This window comes from Pteropus medius, unplaced genomic scaffold, assembly GCF_902729225.1.
Source record: "Pteropus medius unplaced genomic scaffold, Ma_sr-lr_union100, whole genome shotgun sequence".
Lineage (NCBI taxonomy): Eukaryota > Metazoa > Chordata > Mammalia > Chiroptera > Pteropodidae > Pteropus > Pteropus medius.
The window spans coordinates 14,561,616-14,587,778 of NW_024344370.1; the positions used below are offsets into that span (position 1 = coordinate 14,561,616).

General features: G+C 41.3%; 1 protein-coding gene across 8 annotated transcripts in view; it reads right to left on the bottom strand.

Annotated features, from left to right (window-relative positions):
• The window catches only part of ZNF366 (zinc finger protein 366), a 268,862-nt gene that overhangs the window by 84,267 nt on the left and 158,432 nt on the right, over positions 1-26,163 (bottom strand). For 7 of the 8 annotated variants that reach the window (XM_039870188.1, XM_039870182.1, XM_039870187.1 and 4 more), the window contains one exon: positions 3,674-3,793. The exons of the other annotated variant lie outside the window; for it this stretch is intronic. The gene's annotated coding sequence lies outside the window, so the exon portion shown is untranslated. The remainder of the gene's footprint in view (positions 1-3,673; positions 3,794-26,163) is intronic. 8 annotated transcript variants of the gene reach the window in all.

Below are 26,163 nucleotides of genomic sequence, written 5' to 3' on the forward strand. Positions count from 1 at the left end.
TGTAGAAGTGGAATATGGGCTGGCCTCTGACCCGGAATGTAAGCTCCAAATCGCTTGCCATTTACACTTTAAATAAGAGCAAGAGGTCTGAAAGTCCTTGTAATGGGATGGGAAAAAGGAGGGGAACTATGGTTTGCAAACGATGGTGTAGAAACGGTAACAGCAAAACTCTGAATGTGCACCCAAAATTCTTAATGCTATGCAAAATGGCTTCCCACTGTCTGAGGCATTTTTATTCCTATTTCTTACTAAAGATCCAATTATCCAGACTAGAAGGGCTGTCCATTCACTCCAGGACTAATTTAACATCAGACTACTGCTATTTTTGTTTGTTTTTTCATTTGTTGTTGTTTATTTAAATATTTTTTGAAATGTAACATATATACACAAAAATGCACAAATCATTAGTCAGTTTTAAATAGAAGTAGATCCAGAGATGGAACATGATCAGAACTGAGAGCCCCCTCATGTCCCTTTCATCCATTGCCTCCTCAGGTATGATAACCATGACCCTGACTGACCTCTAACCATGACGATTCATTTTGCCTGTTACTGAACTTGCATAGAAAGCAATCATCAGTGCATAATCTATAATGTCATTTTTGTTACTCACCCTTGTGTTTGAGAGATTCAACCATGTTGTGTGTAGTTGTAGTTTGTTGACTTTTGTGCTTATTGCTGTAGAGTATTCTGTTGCCTAAATATACAGGATTTGTATATGCATTCTACTGAAGAGGACATTGGAGTTGGTCTGGCTTGTGACCACAAGCGTAGTGTTGCCATGAACATTCTCATGCATACGAGATCATATTTTAAAAGTCTGATGCAGGACTGCCCATTGTTGCTCTGACCCTTTCTACTGGGAAGACGATTCACTCCCCAGATTCACAACATTCCTGGAGTTATGATGCCTTGTTTTTATTTCATTAGTGCACCTACTTCCTCCCAAAGTGATATATAGCATAGTTGGTTTTTTTTTTTTAAATAAAATTAACCTGGTTTAAGGATATGGCAATGTTGTCATCATTGACTCACCTCATTTGCACAAAACAAATGATTACATATTTTGTTTAATTGCATTAAGTTGTTTGAGAATAATGCCCACCCACCATATACCCTCCACTATTCCCATCTCTCTTCATCTTGGCTAAACAAAGTATCATTACTCCTTCATCCATTCTTTATTGGATGCAATAAAGAATGGAGCAATTGTACTCTATTCTTTTGCTCTGATATCCCCAGGATAAAATATTTTTGGAAAACTTATACTCATTTACACATCTTTAAACGGGCTTCCTAAATTTTTTACTATTAGTTTAAATAAATGCAAATGGTGAAATTTCTACCATATTTTAAATTGTTTAATACTTTAATATTTTTTAAAAACTTTGAAACTACAAACTTAGCTTATATAATTTATAGAAAATGTCTCCATTACATAATTGGCAAAGCTGTCATCATGGAAAATTAATTAGCAAATTTAGACTTATTTTCATGGAGACATGGCTTTCTGTTTTTTTTTTTTATTTTTATCATTTCAAAACATGTTAATACACATCCCTTGGCAAACATTACATCTAAATTTTAATTCTAAGCTACATGGATGGATGGATGGATGGATGGATGGATGGATGGATGGATGGATAGATGGAGGCATAGAAATTCATCATGACCTTTCCCCCTGAATGAAACAAAGTGCCACACCGTCAATATTTCCTCCCAATGCTTTCTTTGCTTTGTTTTCACGTGACTCTCTCTCAGGAGGAATGCAATCCTGAATTGTTTTTTGTTTAGTACCCAAAGTCTTTTATCTCCGGGATAACAATGCTCTGCAGTGAGATGCAGGATGGGTGAGAGGTTTGTTTTTCTACTTTTTTAAACTGGGAGAAGGGGAAGGGGAGATGGAAAGCTGTGCTCTGAACCAGTTTGCTCCTCATTTTCTAAAACCATGCAGAGAAAGTGGTATTTTAAAGATGTTGGGTCATTTTATTTTCTCAGCTATTAGGGCAGCCTACGATCCTTAGTTCCACCTTTATGTCAGACGTAATAGACCCCCGAGAATCTAGAAACTAGACAAAGGATAGATTTTTCCAAGCTCTCAAGAAAATAGACTAAAAGAGATATCCTGGTAGGATATTTGCTTACCTGGCATTTGGAAAGTTGAAAATTCTCCCTCTGAATTATTCTATTTTGCTTGTTTATACTGTGTTCAGGTGGGTGTTTTCTAGGTAGTATTAGAATCAGCGCTATCATCAGTTCTTAATTATCTAACAATATTTATCCTATTCATTACTCGAGGTCAATTTGAGTTGACTTTTTCCTGAATTTAGCACAACAAACATTTTGGCTCATTTGCCCCCCACGGCTCAACTACTTTGAGTTCATGGAATGCAAACTAATTTAAAAACAGGCAGGGGATTCCAAAGGCAAGATTTTGTTGCCAAAATTAAATAAAGAAGTACATAAATAAGTAAGTAAGTAAGTAAGTAAGTAAGTAAGTAAGTAAGTAAGTAAATAAATAAATAAATAAATAAATAAATACGCTTTAAGAGTTAACTGATATTACTTCTAACATCTGGCATCTCCTATCCTCCATAACAGCTGCAACCCTGAAAATATTCCCAAAGTCTTCTGGGAGTGAGCACTCTTGGAAGATTAAAACCTTGAAGGTTACAGAAGACACAAGGCAACCATTTCTTCCCCCAGACAACAGTGCACACTCAGGGAAAGCAGGACCTCTGAAAGTTATAAAAGCCAGCCCTGGGCAAAGTCAAAACCTGGAAGCCCAGGAGAATTGAATGGGAGAAAAACAGAAGGAGCAGAAAAAGGTGATGAAAAAATGAGAAGCAAATGGCAAAAAAGAGGAGCCAAAGCAAAGCCTAGAAATGTTGATGTTTCGGGAAGAAATAGACTCTCCAAGAGTGAGGAGAAGGGACTTGGGGAAACCCAGAGACAAGCAAGGAAAAGCAGCACAGCCCAAAGAGCAGAGCAGACTGGAAACCTGAAGTGTTGGCCGCCTGCTCTAGACACCTTGGAACTTTAACGACCTCTACAGTATTCAGTAAGGGTCCTTGTTCTATTTTCAACCTTTGGGCTTTAAAGAACAGAGATCTACTCGTGACCCTAGAGAAAAACGGAAGCTACTGAAAGGATCCATGTGTGTTGGAACACAATTTAGAACTGGAATGCTATCAGGAGGTAAGATGGCTCAAGAATTAAGATATTCCCTCCTCTTCCTGGATCGTAGGATCCCCAGAGATTCTGCTTCTCTCTGCAGATAAGTTCCTTAGCCCCTTCCCTCAGTCAACTCTGTGTGCTTTCTCACAGTCGTGTGTAGTTATAGACCATCGTGGAGTCTTCATCCCCAACTGCTGTGTTACTCATCTGGCCAAGGATCAGCCTGCCAAGGATATGTCTGCTTCCCTATCTGTTTGTACCAGGAGTGCTTTTATTGTAATTATCTAATTTAATTAATTCATAGGTAAACTCAAAGTATGTGGATAGAAAAAAAGAAATGCTTCTACAAAAACTAATTTAAATGTTTTTTAAACAACTCATAAAATTGAACCTCATACATATACACCAAATCCTTAAATTAGATGTGATAAAGACAACTCTAAAAGACAAGGGGGATATATCCCAAAAATCTAGAAGTATTCTACACTTAACTTACTTGACAATTGTCCTGAAGTTGTTGATTCCCTTGAAATAAACCAAAATTTGGAAATTGTAGATGATTCATTGTGGGCATGATTTATTCCAGAAAGACAATACATAACTCCAGTCAGCCAATCTATAATCAAAACAAAGTTCTTAGCCTTAGATGAAAAGATGGCAAGTGAATTTACATTTATACATTTTCATATGAATTCATGTATCCACATATTAATTTATAGGTATACATACAATTAAGATAAAACTCTTGGGGTACTGTCATTTTTTTTATTGTTCTCCTCAGCACTGCCAACCATCAGTGCAGTCAGATTGGGTAGGAGGGTTTCTACCACAATCTCACCCTTCCTGCTGCCCCCCGACTCAGTGACTTGCTTTGCACCAAGTACACAACGGGCACCAATAAGCTTTTGTTCCTTGACAACCTCAGAAGAAGTAAACAGGCCAAACAGTGATAACCTAAACCCTACTCCTAAATTATCTTCATGGCTTAGTACTCCTCAAGCACCGAGCCAATTCTCAGTAATAGTGAACTCAACTCAGTTCACTGTTCATTCCAAGAAATAAAATAATGTAGTCTCCTGCTTTGAATTTGTTGTTAAAGGATTTGGCATGCTTTTAAATATCCCCCTAAACAGCAAGGAACCTGCCCTAAACTGCCCTGCTCCTGGAGGTAGGGTAATCAGGACAATGAGAGCAATGCAAACTGGCGATATGTGTTCTTCGCCTTACCAGCCGGTGCGATGGGTTAGAGCACAGCTCTGGGGTCCTAGGCTCCTTGGCAACTACTTAACCTTTCTAAGTCTCTTTTTCCTCTTCTATCAAATGTATTGTTGTAACAATTAAATGAAGTAATAGATGAATGGCAAGATAAGTGTTTTCCTACCCCACCTTTTCTTCTTCTACCCATCCCTCCACCATGGGGGTGAGAAGAGAAGTGGTGAACACAATAAAGAGAAGAAATATCACTCTAATTAGGCCTGGAGTTGTATGCAGAGTGGTTAATAATAAGAAAGAGGTATATTATTATGTTTGCCATGCTCCAAAAAATGTGAAGGGCCTAAAACCTCCCTAGTATCTCACTGTAAGGCCCATAGCAGGAGCACCTTGCAATCACTCATTCATTCACTTATTCATTGATTCATTCATTCAGTGAGTACCAGCTATGTGCCAAGCATTGTTTCAGGCACAGCCCTCAACACAAGTTCTCTTTCTCATGGAGCTTACGTGACCTTTGCGGGAGAGGAAGAAATTTTCCTCTATCCTCCTAAGTTCTGTCAGCTGGTCTAATAATTAAATCTACATGAGACAGATTAGCAAGAGAAAATAAATAGATTTAATTACATGTGTACATATGGGAATCTCACATACATAAGAGTCAGAGACAGAAAGGGAAAATGAGTTATATAGGACATTCTGAGCTAGGAATGAGGTAAGGCTCCTTAGGGCTTCAGAGAGGAGGAAGGTCCTTGCAGGATGATAAAAGCAGATGTTCAGTAATTAGATGTTGCCCTGTCATATAGATAGGTCATAAAAAGTTATTTCTGGTGAAAATTCTGATTATGGGCAAGGCCCCAAATTTAAATTCTTTAAGGGAGAGGTAAAAGTTTCCCTTGGGCCACAGAGTCTTGATTGCCTTTAGCTCAAAACGATTCACATGTCAAAGTGGCACATATTAGTGAGCCCTGTTCTGAACTCCTGTATAGACTAGTTGAAAAAGAGCCAGAGACTAAGAGGTTACCTATGAAACCTGTGCACAATGCCTGTCACACAGTAAGCATCGATAAATAGCTATTTTAGTTATCGTTATCATCAACCCAACTGAAAATCTAACTTAGGATTATTAAAATATGTCCCTTGACTTCATGCAATATATAGATATCTGTTTCCTACCCTAAAGATGCACCCACCTGGCACGAGCCCTCTCAGAAGCCAACCTCAGGACCCCTGTACCCACCTGAGCACAGGACTCCTTGTATTTTATGATCTTTCCCCTTCCCCACCTCCCTACCTGTTTTCAAAAGTCACAACCATTTTTCCAGCTCTCCAGAGGTTAGGAGTGGAAATTGGGGAAGTCAGAGCTATAATGTTCTATTAAATATGAATAAATGATGCTTTACTTTCTGTTCTTTTCTGGAAATAAAGCCATTCTCTTCAAGCATCTCCAGCTTTCTACAACTCTGTGAACACAAAGTGCCCCTAAAATGTCCTGGGAGGGAGGCAGCTAATCTGCTAATGGTGTAATTTCTGTCTGTCCGGTTTCCGTTATGAGGTCTTCTGGGGCCTACTCGGGTCACCTTATTTTAAATCGGAACCCACCACACTCTGGTCTTCCTCACCCCGATCTGTTTTTAAATCATCTTCTAACATGTAATTCATTTATTTGGTTTGTTCTTTATTTTCTCTTTTCTCCATGAGAATAAATTCTTACAGGGCAAAGATGTTAGGTTTGTTCATTAGAACAATGCCTGGTCCGTATTATGCACTCAGTAAATATTTGTGGAACGAAAGAATGAAAACTTCAGTGGAAAAAGCTTTCTATCAATCCTGGAAGGGACTTATGCCCTTAGGGCTTCAAAAGGCAAAAACAACCCAAATTTGGAGGACTGATTGAGACTTTATTTTTTTCAAACCGGAAAGCAAGGGGTAGGGGTGAAGTGTGGGGGGGGGGAGGATGTTAGAACCCCTGCAGAGGAGGCAAGGCCCCTTTGCTTTTTTGGAATATTGGCTGTGTTGTCCGCTTGTCTTGTTCCCATACTTTTGACAGCCCTATTCCTGGGTCTTACATCGTGCACGTGTTCTTTCCACACCATGGCTACTATGAATAAATAAATTGAAGAAGGATGACTTTTTTCCCCCAGGTTGTACGAACAGCAGTGGTAGGATCTGCTGGATGGGAAACACAAATATATGATGAAACTGAGATTTGAAGGCACGACCTTCAGTTGCAGGATCTCATTCTTAAGAGGACCAGCTGTGGAGCCACGGCGGACCCGGCTGCGGTCCCGGGCCTCTGTGCGCTGTAACTAGCAAAAGCAGCAACAGGCGACAAAGGCAGTGGGTGAGGAGGCCACTGGGAGCCGAATTCACGGATCCAGGACGAGGGGAAAGCTCCGCTCGGACCGCTCTGAGGGCTTGTTCGCACTCACTTGGAGAGCAAGGGCTCAGCAGAGCCGTCCCCCTGGTTTGTCCCATTTTTGTTCCAGAACCCAGCGTTTTAGCGCAGGGGTGGGTGGGGTAGAGGAGCGAACTCCTCCCCTTCCTCAGGCCCTGCCAGACAGGGACCAGCTGCTCTCTCTGCTCCTCCCTTCACCGGAGACTGCTGCCAGGCTCTCCTCGTGGCCCCTTCACTTCCCCTGAAGCCTGTTCTGGCCACCCCTGTCCCTTCGTGATGCCCTCGCTCCTGAATTCTTGCAGCGCTTTTACAGTTCACAGGATCTCTCATTTCTCAATATGTCTCTCCAGTTAAATTGTAAAACACATAAAGAACCATGTGCTCTTTTTCCTTAAGCTTTCTTTTCTTTTTTCTTTCTTTTTCTTTTTTTCTTTTTTTTTCGGATTATAAACAGCTTCTATAGTTTCTGTCATGCTCAAACCAAAGCGATGACTCTCACCGGCCACTAATTGCGTGACTTTCAGAAAATCCTTCTGGACTAGTTTCCTCACGTGCAAAATGAGATTCTAAGTTTCCTTCTAGCTTTCAAATTCAGGAGCTTTCCAAAGCAGACTAGAGTTGATTTACTGGATATCGCTGCTCCTGCTACAGTGGTTTTGGGTTTAAATGCTTTGTTTCTGGAGGTCACGAATGGGTGGCGTTCATGAGCAACCATCAGGAAGAAGAGCCAACAATGACCCCTGGTGTCTTTCCTCCTGGACACTAACCGCCCCAATTCTTCTAAAACGGGGTCCGCATGCCATACACATGTGACCACTCTAATCCTGGCTGAAGTGTAGGAGAAATCCTTACTTTTGTAAGTTTAACGCTGAAGAGGAAAAATTTTTTAGATAAACTTTTTCTAGAAAATTATAAAGCATGAAAACATAAAAACCATAGAAGCATCAGTCACAGCCTACAGTCTTTGAATAACTTCAATAAAAGCCAGACATTGGTTAGCAAATTTTAGGCAACCTTGAGCCCCAGATCATTTCCCTTGGCTGAACCATGAAGGTTCTCAGGATGCCAAGCCGAAGATATTCAATCTTCCACCAGGCAGCATCTGTGACCCCTTTCCAGATCTGTACAGAGGAAAGGGCATAGGCTCTGAGGCCATTTGCACGGGAATCTGACTTTAGTTTTGCCCTCTTTTGATTGCCCTTTTTTTAGACAAGCTTCTCTGATTCTCACTTTCTACTAAATAGGAATATGTTTTATCCCACTGAATTGAATGAGTATTAAATAAGAATGTATGTGTATCATTCAGAGTCCTTCATTGTAAACACGGACTTACCTGTGTTGGATCAAGCACAGCAGCAACTTACTAAGAGATGCTGAGGAACCACAATCCCTAGGAAGGCCAGGGAATGGAACCTGGAGGCAATGAAGCCAGGAACACTTCCCCAATTACACTGCCAGGTGCTCCTGCAGCAAAAGGGGAGACCTGCTGTAGCAGCTGGCATGGGCTCTAGCTGATACCACTAGTCCTAGGCCTGCGATGCCTCATAAGGGCTTCCACTGCTGCTGCTTCTGAGAGCTGGACTTCTCAGGACGCCATCTTCGCAGCATTGCTGTCCAAACCAAAGCCTTGCACAACCTAATAATTCTCTCTGTTACTATCTCTGAAGGTCTCTCTCTGGCCCCGGCTAGGCCCATCCTCCTTGACCCATTTTCCTCTATCTTGTTTGATTTATTTAAGACAGTCATCTGCCTGTTTTTAAAGCTCATTCCACCCCTGCAGGAAATTCAGCTTTTTAACCCTTCTTTGGGAATAAAACCGTGTGACCTTGGCAGGAAGCACTAGATTTCCCTGCAACCTCACCACTTAACTCCCTCACAGCTCCAAGTTAGTACTTTATCCCTCCCTGTCATAAAGCCTACATTATCTTTAGACCAGCTGGTACATTCTCATGTCTAGTCTGAGTCAAGTTCAGTCACCAGATGAGTCACCACCTAGATGTTCTTTGATTCAATATCCAAATGCTTCTGAGGTCTAGACCAGTGGTTCTCTTAGAATGAAGGGGTGGGGGCTGGAGGGTAGGAGGCAGGGCCTTGGAGAGTCTGATTTAATTGATCTTGAGTGAGCCCAGGTGTAGGCATTTTTAATAGATCTCCAGTTGATTTTATCAGGGAAACTGTCTTCTAAAATCTCATCAAGGTTTTACTTACAAAACCAAAAGGTTTAAGCAAGAAGTAAAAACTGAAAGTATAATATCAAACAAGAGTGGAAGAAGGTAATAAATATACTCCAAATCTCTAATAATTATCTGCAAATATTAACTTTCGAGTTAAAAGTTTTGCAAATGGGGGCAACGAATTAGCCTGTGGGACATTTCAGCTTCTGGGTTTGAAAGGTATACGAATTCCTCCTAGGTCATTAATATTAATACCTATTAAAATTGAATTTAAATAGAAAATGGGTGAAGGGAGAGAAGGGATCTTTAAGGGATATGACACAATACCAGATTGTCCAGTATCATTAAGGTAAGTGAGGAATGGCAGATTCTAAATTCTGTTTATCTTAAATGTTTAGTTCATTCAATAATATGAGTTCTGATGACAAAGTTATTGAGGTCACAATACTGACAGCTGTGAAAATACCAGTGTGTTTATTAAGTGTCCCTGACTCCACATATCTCTTCAATTTCCCTATCTATTCACCATCCTGAACTGTCAATTATAGTGTTAATAAAGGAGCAGAAGGAGGTAATCAATATGCTTTGAATGATGGAATAAGTAAAATGCTATACAACAGAAAAGTATGGAAATAACATCTCAGCATGACTCATTATGTACCTGAATCACCAACGTTGAGAGGTATGGTATGGGTAACAATGGGAACAACGATATTCCATTGATGCTGCCTTTGTAGAAAAACCATGAGAAGACTTGTACTAAACTGCCGTTGGTGCACAACCAGGCAGAAGTGCAAGGGCTCAGGAAAAGGAGGAACCCACCAGTGGTAGACACTTGTCATTCCTTTTGGCCAATTAACATTTTGAATCCCTGTCCTATGGTTGGGAATTGCCCACCTTCCATTATAGAAGCTAAGAGTATCAGACACTCATTTTGCCTGCTGCCCTTACAGCTAGAAGCTGGGCATAGCTACCTGACCTAGGCTCCACCAGTCACAGGTAACCTCCAGACCTGGAATCAAAAGGCCAGTGATGAGAAATGACGTATGTTGTCATCAGGCCGTGGTTCTAGCAGATGGGTCCAGCATGGATAGCATTGGGGGTGCAGGCTACAACACTGAGGGGCAATGTTGGCAGTGGAAGGGCATCACAGGGCAGTTCTACACTCTGATAGAGCTGGCTTTTAGATCTCTCAGATATTTTGATGAGCTACTCAATATCTTTCTAACAAAAATTTTCTTTTCTGCTTAAGGTAACCTGGATTATTGCAACGGTAATGTAATTGTCCCTCTACCTCAACCCTTGCCCTTCTATAATATATTCTCAGTGGAGAAGCTAGAGTGTTCCTGCAAAATTGTCATCATGGTGCAACAGCTCTCAGCTCAGAACCCTCCAATGGCATCCCTCCTTACTCAAGAGTAAAAGTCGAGGACTTTTACAGTGGTCTAAAAGGTCCTGTGTGGCTCCTCTGACTGCATTGCCATCACGCTCTCCCTCACTCGACCTGCTTCAAGGACTGCCACTTGCTGAAATTCTCCCAGGAAAGTTCTTCCCCCAGAAATCCACATGACTCGCTCCCTCACCTCCTTTGTGCCTTTGCCAAAATATTCCCTTCTTGGTGGAGGCGTCCCTGACAATGCTTTTTAAAACTACATCCCATCATCCCTGGCATTCCTTATACCCTTTCCCTGCTTTAGTTTGCTTCATAGAACTTATCGCCATCTAACATATTTTATACTTGACTTATTTGTTTGTTTACGTCAATCTCTCAGCTCCCACTAGAATGTAGGCTCCAAAAGGGCAGAAATTTTTGTTTTGTTCACCACTGTATCTACAGTGTCTGGAATAGTGAGCACCTGGCACAAAATAGGTCCTCAATACATATTTGCTGGCTGGCTGGCTGGCTGACTGAGATGTTAATGGTTAGTGAAAAGTGGAAGTTTACCTGACAAAGGGAAAGCAGCAGGAATGAGAAGGTGAACTTGCAGATGCACAGCTAGAGTTCAAGTTGTCATTGGAGGGTTCTGAGCCTAGCAATGTTATGCCATGCTGGGTATCTTGTGAGGGGTGGTCAAAGACAGGAGGACTGTGTTTTTGCTTTTTAAAAAGTAGAGTGAATTTGGCCATTTCAAGAAGACCAAGAGGAAACCAGCCATCAATCTTGGTTGTGAAAAATTCTGATCATAGAACAACTGTACAAACTCATTTGAGGGAGAGTTGGACAGCAGTAATGGAATAGCAGCTACGTTTATCGTTTACCGAATGCTCAGTACTTCTTTATAGGCTTTACATGGGCCATCTCAATCAATCCTTACAGCAATTTTTATAAGGTGTGCACTACTTTCTTTTTTCTATTTCGCAAATAAAAAAATGAGAGGCTAAACAATTTGCCAAAGGCCATGTATCTAGGAAGATTTTATTTAGTTATTTGGTTATGTTTTGAGATAAGAGAAGAAAAAGAAATTGAGGTTGATCTGGCTACTCTGTATTCTAAAAATAACCCTGAGAAATTAGAGATACCAGTGATGCTGTGGAACATGAACAGGCAGCTGGGGCTCGAACATCAGTTCTGCAACTAACTGAATACATGACTTCAGACAAGTAACCTATCTCTCTGAGTTGATTCCCTCATTTGTAAAATGTGAAATCATATACTCTTTGCAGAGTTTTTTTAAAAATCAGGATTAAATATAATCACACATGGAAATACCAAATATAATGTCTGACCCAGAGAAGGCATTCAAGGAATGGCATCATTATTATTATCATTATTATTATTACTACTACTGTTATCGCTGTTATTATTGAAGGAATTCAGAGTCCGGCCTCTTGGCACCATACTTGTGAATGCCCATGTCTGTGCTTTCCAAACCTTAGTGGATACCACGTAGAATCAACTAGACAGCAATCTAAAAATGCAAATTCCTGAGTCCCCCCCCCAAAATATTCTAATTTAGTGTATATGGGGGGCCTAGAAATCTTATTTTTGGATGATTAGCACTCTCTTAAAGAACTCCAGGAGGAGAGAGAACCTCTACCCCTCCTTACTAATGTGCAAGCCACGGTCCTTAAGTAACACTGATCTCTCCGGCCGTGTGGCCTAGTGGTTAAGAGAATGGGTTCTGGAGTTCCACAGCTATGGGGCCTTGGGTAAACATAAGGACTTCTCTGTGCCTGTCTTCATGTGTAAAACTGGGATAACAACAATTCTTAACTCGTAGAGATGAAGGAAAGCTCAAAATAAACATGTAAAACAATTATGAAGAGCCTGGCACAGATTAGGTTCAATAAAGGTTAACTATTATCATTTGAATATTTTCCCCATTCTTTAGGCTCCTATTGATGGGAGGATTTTTTTATTTTTTATTTTTCCCTAAAGTGAAGATTTTTTCCTGTCTCAAATTTGCAAACAAGTATCCCTGATTGGAGTTCCCACTGAAAGAGTCAACATGCCAAGCCTGCTTCTTCTGGGTCCTATACTGAGGAAGATCAGGTCTGCTGAGCAGTTTCAGACTCATCTCAAGGAGCCTTTGCCAGTGTTTTATAGATATGAACTTAGGACATTTTTCTCAGTAGCTAAACTAAATCTTACAAAAGAAAATTCCACCCATGTTAGTGTGCAGAGAACAGAACGTACATTCATCTTCCCAGCCTCTCTGGGGATCCATCGATTCTTCTGTGAATGACTCTCACCTGCCAGAGGACACAGCACTTTTTCTCCACCTAGATTTAGGTCTGCACACTTGACTAGCTGCTTCCCCTTATCAAGTTTCACAGAAAATGTTGCCTCTGCAAAAAGACCTTCCCTGACCACACACACAGAAGAGCCTTCCCAGATGGGCACACCATCACCCTGCCCTTTCCTGTCTCTCGGCCCCTGTCTACTTCATAGCTCCTATCAAATACATGGTTATGTAACTTATTTTCTGCTTTCCTGATTCCAGGCTTTGTCCCCTCCACACGCATACATGTGTGCAGGTACTAAGAAGACAGGGATCACATCTGGTTCCCTCTTTTGTCACCAGTATCTATACTCAGTGCTAGCTCTCAGCACCTAGCAGCTCTCAAAAATATTGAATAAATAGTGAATGAATTTAACATCTTGAGTCTAAAAAGGCATTGCCTCTGGACTCCTCTATCTGGAACAAAAGGTGAGGGGATGGATCTGAATAAACAGTAAAGGAACAAAAACATTAGACGGAACCTCGGTAATTTCCCAGTGTGGCCGTTAGTGAGTTTCACACCAACACTTTCAAGATCATTAAATGAAAGTCTCCCACCCTCAGTGTGCTAACCAGTAGTTACACAGAGGCTGATAAAGTATCGAAGTCACTGAAAGAGATGATGAGTAAAATAAAGTACGGTGCAATTTTTTTTGAGAAAAGAGAAAAAACTTTGATGAGTCCAGGTCTAAAATCTCCTGATCTTTTTGAGAGGAGAAAAATTGGCTTTTTTCTTCTCTTTATCACTTTTGCCATTTTGATGTTTAAACTTAAATTGTTCCCTTGGCTTCCAACTGAACCACTCTCTATGTCCTGTATGCCCCGATCCTCCTACTTCTCCTATTGAGTATTAGAGCTGGAAGGACTTTGAAAATAATCTTTTGCAATCCTTCCTTTTGTTGAAGAGGAAAAAGAAGTCTAGCTCACACTGTGAGAGGGTCTCAGGATCCAGAAGGGGTCCCAGGTCTCTTGACTCTCCAGCTAACCTTCCACACTACTCCATATTAAATGCGGCTCATTTTGACTAGTCCCCTCTGACTTGCCAGGGCCCAGTCTACTCTTCAGGCCCAATAGTGCAGGAGGCAGCTAGTTGATATTTTGTCTGCTCTGAAGACAAGAACGACCCCATGGATGTCAGCCAAGACCTTTCTTTTCTGGCAGCACTAAATCAGACTTCCTTGCTCCAGTAAACACGTACAGTCAGAATATTCCCATCGAGAGAAGTGTCCCATCCCCAAAAACAGTTTCTTCACCCCTTAATCAATCTCGGTTCACTCCATGAGTCTGACAAGCAGTGGAAATAGGTGTGGAGTTAGGGGAAGCCCCACAGTGTACATCCTAATCCTTAAAAAGCTTTGCTTTTCTCTCCCTGAGACTGCCCAGGCCAGACCCTTCTCATTTCTTTTTTGCCCTATCCTTCACACTACAAAAAAAAAAAGAGGCCCCAAATGCTTTGGTGAAGAAAACAATAGGTATAGTCCTGACAGGCCATAGGGAGGCTGAGGAAAAGGCCATGTCCTCATTCACAGCCAGTCTGGGGCACTTCTCTGGACCCACATAGACCCTGAAGTGTGGGGGACAGAGCAAAGTAGGTTAATTCTGCCGCTCCCTTCTTCTGTCCACCTCCACTGCAAAAACTGAGAGGTGCTGGGAAATCCTTTGGTGTGATCCTTTTCTCCCTAGAAACTCTATTTGTTCAGCAATAAATCCCATGGGCAGTTCATTTTTTCACATCATTCCATATATTGCTTGTCCTGGTTTATTCTTGATTTTTTGTTGGTTGCCTCAGGATTTCTGGTCAGTCTGTGATGGGGAGAAGCGAGTAAGATTTGACGATTTTAAGACAAAGTGTCTCGCCCTCATCTCCATTCTAAAATTGTCTTAGAGCTCATTTTCCCTTCATCACTCGACGCATCTACTCGGCCACCTGTTTACTGATCTTATTGTTCTTTGGGGGTTTTTGTTTTGCTTTCGTGAGGTTATTGATTTTAAAATAAGGAATCCACTCCTACCTTAATCTCTAAAATTGCCTGTGCCAGAAGTCGCGTCCCTCACTACACTCTAGCTTTTCATTTCCGCCCCCCGTGGCAACGACGTCTCCATGCTCTTTCAGTCTGTGAGCTAGATAATCTTCAACTCCTTCCTCTTTTCTCCACTTGGTCACTCATTCTTCCTAAAAGATTTTCTCATGAGAACTTAATTTTGATAACTTCCAGCTTTGTGTTGGTCATATATTTTAGAAATTTTTTCGTCAGCATGAATTCTAGTCAGGATAGTGTTGCAAGTTCAAAATTTGAGGCTTTGTTTTGCTCTGACGGCATTGCTGTGATAGGCAAGATAGAAAAAGGAAAATCAAAAAGCATGGCCGCATTCAAAATAAGGTAAATATCTCTATGGACTAGAATCAAAAGAGGAAAAAATGGAAAGTGGGACCATTGGGGTCTGACGCATAAGCAAACAGAGATGGCCAGGTGTTCTAACTCCTGCGGGGTTATGGGAACCAAAATATCCCAGAGCAGGTAGGGACAGAAATGAGGCCCCTGGCTAGTTACTCATCCCCAGCTCCTCACTCAGGGACAGTGTTGGGCAGCTATGTTTTGGACCATGTCATCCTTACTGCTCCCTCTAAAACTGCTGACTAGACCAAAGACCAAGGCATCTAAGCCGTAGGGCTCCTATGAGGGGACTAGACTGAAAAGCTCTACCAAAGGCAAAAGAACTGGCCCCATAGGATCTTATTCTAATAAAATTAGATCAGGAAATACGTGGAGAAGTAAAGGATTTTCAGTGGGAACGAAAGCTGAAAGATCCTGAGGCAGAGAGTGGGCAAAGGGCTCTGATGGATCACCACCGAGTCAGAGTTATGAGGAGGCAGGAACTCTGAGATCACAAAACATATAAACTTTGGAGTAGAGAATGAAGATGCCATTTGACAGCTGCAAAGGGAAACCAGACCCACAGAGAAATTTGGAATCATATTAATGTAGAGAAAGAAAGCAAAATTGTATAGCTCCTACCACTGAGATCCGGAAGAGTGCTCTGGATTCTGAAGGTCTTTTTGATTTCAGCCTCCAGGAGACCCAGCTCTGCAGTCACTCTGCTCCTCCGACTGGAGGCTGCTTGTTTGGCTCCTCATCAGTTACAGTGAAGCTTGGACCTGGGCTTGGACCTCTACTTCTCTGGTTTCATAGGTATCTTTATAACTCTCTCCTGTCCCCCACTCCAATTACTTGAGGTTCTTTGAATGAAACTGTTCTTTACAACCAAGAAAACCCAACTGAAATATCTGTTAAGTCATTCGATCCTTCCAACAAACCTAAGAGTTAGGAACAATATTCTCATTTTACAAATGGGGAAACTAAGGCTGCAAGACATTAAGGAGCTGGATGATGTAGCTCCTGGGCTGGTCATTTGCCTGTTTGCTCTCACATCCAGTTCCCAGCCTTCCTCTGCTTTGCTGGCTGTGCAAACTATATTTCTCAGGCTCCCTTGCCAATTAGCTTTGACTCACTGGCAGGAAATTGAATAGTAGGAGAAAGGGAGAAGCCAGGATATTTTCCCCGCTATGCTTGGTACCTCTGGCAATGACTCCTTCTTTATGTCCCAGATCCCACGAGGGTGCCTTTCTTCCACGTTCCCAGCTTCCACCATGCAGCCCCATCCTCCTTTCAACCCTTCAAGCCTAGGAGTGAAAACATCTTCATACTTTTGCTAGTCTTTGGGTGGTATCGCTATCTCCTATTTAGTTTTTCAGCTCTTTCATCCCATTTGTAATTAGTTTACCATATTAAATTTCATCTAGTAACTGACATGGCTCTGTTTTCCTGAATGAACCCTGGCTGATACAGCATTAACTAAGTGACTGAGTGAGGATTTGAAATTCAGTCTGTTTGATTCCAGAATCCACACTCTTAAGACCACATTATGTTGACAGTTAAGTCACAGAGAGATTTTTCTGAACCTCAACCACAAACTAGTAATATTTGTTTCCCCCAGAGCAAGCCCATGAGAAGGATTGCCACTTGGTTTTTCACTGCTCATGGCCATGAGTTAACTTTACAATGCCACCAACCCAAAGATCAAAATGAGGCTGGAAGAGTTCATTACTAAGGGTTGCCTCTGGCACTACAACCCTTTACCCTGTTCTGACTCTGCTTCCTGAACCTTCAGGGCCAATCTAGTAGACCTGGATTTGCCACTATATGAGGAATTCTCATGATACTGAATGTGAACCATTAAGGCAAGTTGAAATCTCAAGCTGCTCAATAGGCTTGCCACTACTTGAGAACAAAACAATCTCTCCTTTTGGTTTATTGCCCCTAATTTAAGGTTCAACTCTTGGAGACCTTATCCTTTCATGATAATCCGTCCTACTTACGTGCCCAAGTCTAAGTATTTTGTTTGTGCACTTTGTCTCGTTACCTCTCTCTCTCTTTCTCTCACTCTTGTTCTAGCTCTCTCTGCTAGATTCCTGAATTTCTGACCATCTGCCTTCACAGGTCAGGAGGTACTTACTAAGGTAAATCACTTATCAGTAATGCTCTGTTGATTAATCATCAAGATCTATGTCACTCCTGACAAGCTACCATCATCTGTTTAATGTTGCAATAAGGTCTGGCTTACTGTATTGTATTGCATTTAGGGGATCCTAGAAAAGGATGAATATCAGATTTCTCAAAACTAAATTCTCTGCTAGAGGGAGAAGAATGTTTAGATCATCATCCCTGAAAAATCTAGTAAATAAATACATACATACATACATACATACATGCATACATACATACATAAATACATACATACATACCAAAGAAAGAAACCTCAACTTTATGGTCTTTAAATAAATTCATAATTGCGTCCTTAATTGTAAATGCCTCCTGCACCTGGTCTTAATCCTTTAAACACTAAGTTTAGTCCATTCATGGGTGAAGGCGGATAATTTAAGCATTCAGTTAACAAATGTATGATGGGAAATATGCTAAACTCTTGAAGTTTATACTATACAATATCTTCTAACTACTGACGAGTGACAGTCTATGTTTCATAGACCATAGTTGAACAATCTGTACAATTAGTTGTAAAAATAAGCAAGTCTTATTATAAAAATAGATGTTATCTTTGGCATCTCCCTCCTCACTGCCTCCAGCTACCACCTCCCACATCCCAGCTGTCTCCTAATCCTATGAGGGTTTTTTGTTTCCCCAAAAAGCTTTAGTGGCTTCTCTGTTCTTCCTTTTTCTCTCTCTAAGGAAATCTCAGTGTTACCAGAGATTAATATGGATGGCCATGTGTCACAGAGAATGAAATATCTTTTCCTAATCCTTGTCTTCTGGGCTGACCCATAAACCTAGAAGCTGTTCGTTAAGACAGAAGGATGGACCGAATGACCTGGGGACGGCTCCTCACTTCACTCTACCCCCACCAGCAGGAAGCCAACTCCTAGTCACCATTCAGGTCTCGGCAAAAGCGCAATATCCTTGGGAAAATATTCTCCAGCCCCCAGCCAGTCAGGGTCATAACAGGAATTATCTCAGTTTGTCAATATATCTTCATCTATATGGATAATGACTATCTACCTTGTGCAAAATCCATGAATATTTATATCCCAAACTGTATTTCATGGAAGTAGCACAGAGTGGGGGGCTCTGTGAGGGTCTGTGGCAAATAAATTTGGGAAATTACAATTTCTGCCAATACTCTAACGTTATTGCAGAGTGTGACTGTCACTAACACACAGATTTCAAATGACCTTAAAAGCTTCAGTGGAAAACCATGACAAAATTTCAGAGATAGTTAATCTCATAGAATGAGATAGTTAGGCTAAAGGTAAATTTGAGGAGAATACCCCCCCCAAAAAGGGAGGGGCAATAAGAAAGAAAGCTGGCTTATAGAGTATGCAATAATGGAGTTCCAATAAAAGCAGAATTCATGCCAACCAGCTGAGTAAAAAAGAGGACTGTTAAGATTCTCCTCAGTACCTGATGCTCGTGAGTGAGAACTAATATGCCACCTGCTGCTAGTCCAAGACAGTTGAGGAAAGGAGTGGTGACCTTGAGTTTTCTAGATAGCTTTCACATAAACCTGAACCATATGGTTGACTTGTTCATGATAATGTTAAGTTCAAAAATGGTGAATTTCAAGTTCCATGGTCTTGTATTATTCAGGAACACGGCAATACACAAAATTAAAGTTGATTATTTTCAATAATATAAAATTATATAAAATTGTATAAAATTGTATAAAATTTTATAAATATATGTATAAATATAAAATTGTATAAAACATATTTTTTTTTAGCTTAAGATAAAATCATTTAAGTATCTTTTAAATGAAAACACATCAGTACTACTGCGAGCTACTGTTACGCATGTGAAGTGGAGATAGATGTTTATTGATATTCCAAAGGGCTTCCTCAGATCCTTTATGGAAATAGAGGTGTAGACTTACTAAATGAATACAGAAACAATTATTTTAAGTCGTGTGACTAATAAAGTGACTAAGAGGTTACTGTGGCTACATTATCTTTTGGAATTAATCCAGTAAGTAGGGACTTTCTTTTTGAGTCCAATTTCATAACAAGGCATGTGATCATTTGTGAACAATGGGAACTCAGAGGCGAAACCTTGTTTTGAAAATCAACTGACATTTAGTTTTCTACTTCAGCCAGTCAACTGAGATGACAATTTTTATGGTGAGGACTCAAAGCAGCATCGAGTAAATTTTCCATTTTTATGTATGGCTAGCAAAAAAAAAGTAGATTTAGTTGTTTGAGAGTCTGAAAACTTTCAGACATTTGCATTATACCTGTAAACAAACTTAACCCATAATTGATGTAGAATATTTCTGGATGCTATGTAAACACAGGTATATAGTGCAAGGGCAAAAAGAGGAAGAGAACTTTGGAAAATGCTAAACAGTGGGGAGTGGCTTCACTGGGGGTATCTTTTGTGTCGACCCTGGAATCTGTCTCCGGTTTAAAAGATTACTATTAAAAGAGGTTTAATTCCAAAGGATGGCTACTCTTTGAAAAAGTTCATGGGTCTTGACACTTAGATGTGAAAGCAACTTGCAAAGTCTGAACAAAAGGACAGTTAGAAAATATTGTGTTAAGCCTCTGTGTTCCTGAGATCGTGGCTATTTCATTAAGTTCTGAACTGGGGAACCTGAGTGCTGGGCGAGAAGTCAGAGAGAGAGTTAGTGTGGAGTGGGGTGTGAACGTATCCCCAGGGGAAGGAGAGTGGGCTGGATCTGGTGATCAAGTACGAATCCAGTCTGCTTTCTCATGCCATAGCCTCCCATCTGTCCCCGCCCTCCATCTTTCTCAGCATCAGGGAATTCTGTCAGCAATACTTCCTGGGTCTAGCCAAGTCCACCTCACTGACTCAGGACCTACCCTCTATCACCTTAACCCTCCCAGAGACACTACCCAGGGACTTGAAAACATTAAAGCTCTTTGCTTCCCCTCCCAGAGGTGTATGTGGATATATGTGTGTACCTCTGTGAGTCTGTATGTGGGTGTGTGTGGGTGTGTGTAGGTGTAGCATTAATGGTGATAATTGATAGATGATGCGTGTCTTGATGTCTTTGTGTGTGTGTGGTATCCTTCTGGCACAGGATGTTGTATGAGGGTTTCTCAGGCTTTAGAAACATGGTACTGGGCTATCTTTCCTGAGGGGAGGGTAAAGAGTCACTGAGACTGGTGAGGCTTCTCTTTAACACCACACTCTATTGCGTGAGGAATAAGGGCCCACTGTTTGTTTGGTTCCTAGTTTTTAACCAGACTGCCCACCCACTTAGCCGGGCTCTTGGGAACCTCGGCCTGCTGTTCGAGCGCCCTCTCTCAGTGACCACTCCGCCTGCCTATTCACGTTTTCGCTCTTGCCTTCTCCATCTTTTGGACACCCCCAGTTCACATCCCACTCCAGTTCAGCAAGCCTGTTTGCTGAACTTGTCCAAATGCACTCCACGGGCCCTAGTCTCAGGATTCTAACCCTAAAACAATGCCAGAGAGACCTCTCAAGCCCCAGGAACCACGGCCACCTTAGGATGTTCTACGTCATTCCAGGAGAGGCAATCGAGATGCCTTTCAAGATACAGCCCCCAGAACAAGAGGCGTCGTTAGCCTGGGTCTTCAGAGAAAGGAAATCTTTCCTTCTTGGGGGGTGACAGATGCATGAATAATTTGATTTCAAGCTTTACTATCAGTTCCAGAGCATCCTGGGCACTTACTGTGGTCACGAAACCACTGCCTCCTAACCCACTGCAGTCTGCTTTGGAGAAAGTCAAGCTTTTCTCTTTCCCCTCTCATGCTCGGCCTGGCTATTCGACCCCTGAGGAGAAGCTAGGGTTGGGGCCACAGTGCTGGAACCCAGCCTTGAATCCTCCCTCTCGCTTTCTGTCTTTCTCACCCAAGCCAGGGGCTACCATGAGTTGTGGTATAAACTGCCCCAGTAGTTTCCAATACTCCTTTCATAGTCATATTAAGCCTTTAAGTTTGTAGTCTCTTCATATGGGACATGTCACCATGGTAGAGATTCCCCTCAGCTCAGCTGGCAGTCATTTTACACATACTGTACACAGGCCGTCAAGCTGTTGGTGAGGATGAAACTGGTAGCCCAACGAGCCCTCTATCTAGATGAGAGATGGGCCTGGGCAACTCTGCCACAGGGAATGCCAGAGACAGGGCAGGCAACCTTCTGCTCCGCATTGGCCCCGAGGCATCCTGAATCTCTTTACTTATCTTCAGGGCCTTTATTTCCTCCCAGGCTGAGCAATAGTTTTTATTCAAGGTTCAGTTCTGGAAAGTTATGTATTTTCACAACCTGTATTCTATTTCATTCAAAGTGAGTATGGCTTCATGGATTCCTATGGGACTATGTATTCTTTCAACTTAAGTTTATATTAATGAATAGGAAAAAGCCAAAGAAAAATTGTCATGGCCTTTTAGGCACCAAATGTTAATATCCACATATCTGAGAAGCAGCAACATGGAGGCAACTTTCTGATCTTTCATTCTGAAGGGGACAGTGGGCACCGTGGAAAAGACAGATGGACCACTTTCTCTCTGTAGACTGCCCATCACTGGTCTGTGCCGGGGCGCTACAAACCTAGATCTAACGTGGTTCCCAAGCCCTAGTTCAGGCCTTCTTTCCCCACCTCCAAAGCTCCAAACTCTGAGACATGTTGGGGGCGACAGGTGTCAGGTGCAGCTGCTGGGATGTCTGGAGTCAGGGCCAGGCCTGGTTCCTTCTGTTCTTTATAGGCCCTGAGCAGAAGCAGCTTCATTCTCACCATCTGAGAGCTGCAAAGACAGTGTGTTACCCGGGAGAGCTTCATCCTCCCTCTGTCCCTGGAGGCCCTACTATGCACAAAAGGAAGAGGGCCAGTGAGCTAAGTGAATGAATGAGTCCTCCAAATGAGATTCCTGGAGGTTATCTTACTTTTCCACTTAGAATAATCTTCAAACTATCTTAATAAATTTTCCAATGTTTCAATTCATTTCATTTATCTTCTTCAGATAAGATAAAAGAAAAAAAAGTTTTAAAATTACCTCAAGGCCCTTTGCATCATCTAGATAAATGGTGAGGTCTGTGAGAGGTTAATACCTTGTAGCATGTTTTTCTGGTATCCACTTGGGCAACTGTGTTATGTTTAATATCAACAGGATGACTACAGGTCTCCTGGAAGGAGTTATCAACTAATTTCAGAGTGGAGATAAAAGCCTGTGAAATATGCAAAGGCATCTTTCTCATTAATTTATTCACTGAACAAATTTTGTTAAAATTTAGTTTCCCCATTCGGAACAAGTGCTATCCAATACCCCAAGGAGAGGGCAAGGTGGGTGATGGGTGAGGCGTTAGTGATCAGATTTGGTGATTATCTGCTCACAGATGGTGTGGCAATCTGAGGACTTTAATCATGTTTTGATCATGTTTTGATCTCTGTCCCGTCCATTTCACAAGCCCCTTAACAGAGAATCGACTCCAAACCATAGCAGAGCAGTAGGAGGCTCTTGCTGCTTTCTCGCGGGTCCCATCCGCCCTATCGCTCTCGCGGATTCTTGGAATTACCTTTTAAATAGACTGCCTTCTTCTGTCCTTGTCTCTCTACAGTCTGTTCTCAATATAGCTGTCAGAGTGATCCTGTTAAAATGTGAGTCAAATCACAGAATTCCTCTGCTCAAATCACAAAACCCTCCAATAATTTCCCATCTCACCTGAAGTAAAAGCCAAAATCTTCATGGCTTTCAAGGGCCTTTTCCTAACCTGCTCTCTGCCTCACAGTAATCTGACCTCACCCCTACTCTTCCCAGCCACTCCATTCTCTTTGCTTGTTTCCTTCCTTCCTACAGACTTTCTCACAGTTTCCTCAATGAGCCCTTCTTCCCTTAACACCATGTTTAGGATTACACCCCTCCAATCTCCGCTTTATTTTCCTGAAACACTTTTAACCATGTGATATAATATCTACTTTGCACATTCACCTTGTTTATTTTTATATCTATCCTCTACTCCAACCCCCCCCACACACACACACACAGACACATATTCTAATGTAAGCTTTAAAAAGGCAACATTTTAGTTGATTTTCTTCACTGCTTTATCAGTAAGGCCTAGATCAGTGTCTGCCATATATTAGGCACTTATTTAATACTTGCTGAATGACTGAATGACTGGGGCATGAGTCAGCCACTTGGAGGTCATGTGTAATATGAGCAAGCAGAGTAGGGCAGGGAGGAAGAGTACAGACATGGTGGTGGTGGAAGGGGCAGGGAGTGGCGGGGCTGGGAGTGGGGAGCAGAACGAAGAAAGACTGTGAACCCCTGAGAAACAGAAAGAGTAGCCTTGATCCTCACTGACCAGTTCCCAATTTTGACTCCCATTAGGCCTCTGACACATAATTTGTTTCCCGTCTTTGTATTGTCCACATACGTCCATAATATTACCCACTTTATCTTGACAACAACAGTCTTTACTTTGAACAGGCTTGAAAGAGAGAACAAGAGACAGCATTACAAAGGGCATAAGCAGGCCAGAGCACTGAGGGCCATTTTAAATAGGGAAGTTATTGGAACATGTTTTTTATCAGAGGAGCGATATACTGATTTTCACTTTAAGGTGTTCCCTTTGACTACTGGAGAGAACCCTCATAGGGAGGCGTATTAGCCAGGGATTTCCAGAGAAGTAGAACCAACAGGATATATAGAGAGAAAGAGATTTATTTTAAAGGATTATCTCACATGATTATGGTAAGTCCAAAATCCATATTGTAAGCCAGCACCACCTCAGACTCATTAAGATGACTACTAATCCAAGCCCCTCTATCCCAACCCCCAGAAAACAACAAGCGTTGGTGATGATTACAACCCTTGGGTGCCCTTTAGGGGAATAAAAAAAAGAAATAGTCACTGTGAAAACCAGTATGGCGGTTCCTAAAACAATTAAAAATAGAATTATCATTTGATCCAGGATTTCCACTGGGTATATACTCAAAACAATTGAAAGCAGGGTCTCAAAGAAATATTTGTACATCATGCTCATAGCAGCATTATTCACAATAGCTAAAATGTGAAGCTACCCAAGTGCCCATTGGTGAGCGAATAGATAAGCAAAGTGTGATATATACATACAATGGAACAGTATTCAGCCTTTAAAAGGAAGGGAATTTTGACACCTGCTACAATATAAATAAACTTTGAACACATTATACTAACTGGAATAAGCCAGTCACAAAAAGATATACCGTGTTTCCACTTATATGAGGGACTTAGAGTGAAATGGTTTCTAGGAGCTGCAAAGAGGGACATAGAAGAGTTATTCTTTAATAGGTACTCAGTTTAAGTTTTACAAGATGAAAAAAGTTATGTTAGTGATAGTTGCACAGCATCATAATGTATTTAATACCACTGAACTGTACACTTAAAGTGGTTAGGATGGTAAATTTTCTGCTATATATATTTTACCACAATTTTTAAAAAATTAGAAAAAAAAAAAGCGATGTTTCAGTCCTGAGTCCAAAGGTGGAAATTCAGGCAGAATTTCTATAATGTAGCCCGGAGGCAAAATTTCTTCTTCCAGAAGCCTCAGTCTTTGCTCTTACAGTCTTCAACTGATTAGATAAGGCCCACCTACATTATGGAGGATAATCTGCTTTACTTAAAGTCTACTAATTTAAATAGTAATCACATCTAAAAAAATACCTGCACAGCAACATCTAGACTGATATTTGATCAAACGACTAGGCACCATGGCCTAGCTATGTATAATTAACCATCACGGGGACTTGGGCGGAATCAGGGAGGCCAGTAAGGAGACAATTGGGATGATCCAGATGAGTAAGAATGGTAATTTGAACCACAGTGGTAAGCAGAGGTGGTGATGAGAAATGATCAGATTTTAGATATATTTTGAAGGTCAAGCTGACATAATTTGTTAATAAACTGAAGGTGGGATATGAGAGAAAATGAAGAGTCCAGGATGATTCTAAGCTCTTGGCTTGAGCAACTGGAATAGTGTTTCCATCAACTAAAATGGGGGAGGCTCTGAGGGAGTAGTTTGCAGGAAGAGGAAGGAAAATCAGGAGTTCTGTCTCAGAGCTGTTATGTTAAGATGCTCATCAAATATTCAACTAAAGGTAGTGAACAGGCAGTTAGATATATGAGTCTAGAGTTTAGAAAGGTCTAGTTTGGAGATGAAAATGTAAGAGTTTCAGCATATAGATATAGTGTTAAAGCCATGAGACTAGTGACCTCAACTACAGCCATTTTGGTATAGTGATGGGGTCAAAAGCTTGACTGGAGGGGCTTCAAGAAAGAATGAGAACAAGAGATGGTAATGCATCTACAGATAATTCATTCTAAGGGTTTTTCTATGAAAAGGAGAACAATAGGGTAGTTGGAGTTCACAGGAAAATTTTAAAATTAGATGTATAACAGCATCTTTATATGCTAAAGGCAAGTGTTTCAGTAGAGAAGGAAAAGTCAAGGACTTTAACAAGTGTTGACTGTGCAAGGAGCTATGCTAAGTGCTTCACAGGTGTGTGGTCGTTCCTTCTTAATCATCACACAAGCCTATGAGGTAGGAGCTGTTGTTAGCACTTCACAGCTGAGAAGATTAAGGAACAGAGAGTTAAAGTCATTATCAAAGTCACACAATTGGTAAGGGGCAGAGTGAGGATCTGAACTCGGGAACCATGAACCGTCTTCCTACACAGACTCTACATTTTAGCTCTCCATTTATACAATTCATTAAGGATATGAAGTGCTATCTCAGAAGTTTTGTTTATAACATTAGTGAATATTATGGGGGGAAATTCTGCATTATAATGGTGTTTGCAGAATGGGAGATTCTCATAGGAAAGCGTCCCTCTTAAATGTTAAAGGCTGATGTTTTGGATTTTCAGAACACAGCCTGCTCTCTCTTAACTTTTATCACCTTGTGTGTTTGGTTCTGAACTGCCCTGCAATTCCCCTTCTTGGGTGAAT